The sequence below is a fragment of the Corvus brachyrhynchos genome, unplaced genomic scaffold, assembly GCF_000691975.1.
Source record: "Corvus brachyrhynchos isolate BGI_N302 unplaced genomic scaffold, ASM69197v1 scaffold65, whole genome shotgun sequence".
Taxonomy (NCBI): Eukaryota; Metazoa; Chordata; class Aves; order Passeriformes; family Corvidae; genus Corvus; species Corvus brachyrhynchos.
This window is the reverse complement of record NW_008238365.1, coordinates 2,045,888-2,046,397: the sequence shown is the minus strand read 5'-3', so window position 1 is coordinate 2,046,397 and position 510 is coordinate 2,045,888. Positions and strand designations below refer to the sequence as shown.

The 510-nt window shown below is 52.0% G+C and overlaps 1 protein-coding gene across 3 annotated transcripts in view; it reads left to right on the top strand.

Moving 5' to 3' along the window:
- KHDRBS1 (KH RNA binding domain containing, signal transduction associated 1) overlaps positions 1 to 510 on the top strand; it is a 17,205-nt gene that overhangs the window by 2,581 nt on the left and 14,114 nt on the right. The window lies entirely within an intron of this gene.

Sequence of the window (510 nt, the reverse complement as noted above, 5' to 3'; positions counted from 1 at the left end):
TCATGGCCAAATTCCTGTCATTTTGTGCCAGTGGGTGACAGGATTGTGCTGGAATTTTGCCTCCGAGGGTGGCAGAACTTGGAGGAGTCTCTCCCATGCTTTTAAAATTCAAATTGGTCGTTAAATTAGGGGAAAAAAACGGGGAAGTTCCCACATCTGGTGGGAGATTCCTCGCTCTGTGGTGTTGCTGTGGCACTGGGGAGACCCTGGCTGGGAGGCTCAGGGTGGAGTGTCCTGGATCCCCTCAGATCTTCCCCCTCCTGTGCCAGAAACCCACAAGGGATATGTAAGGAATGATGGATATCTCTGGATTATTAATTCCAGCTGAATGTGTGTGAGATATTCAGTGTGACTGAAATAAGATTGCAGTGGGATAGGGAGCACTGGGATGGTGCTGGGATCACCAAGGGAGCACTGGGATGGTGCTGGGATCACCAAGGGAGCACTGGGATGGTTCTGGGATCACCAAGGGAGCACTGGGATGGTGCTGGGATCACCAGGAAGCACTGG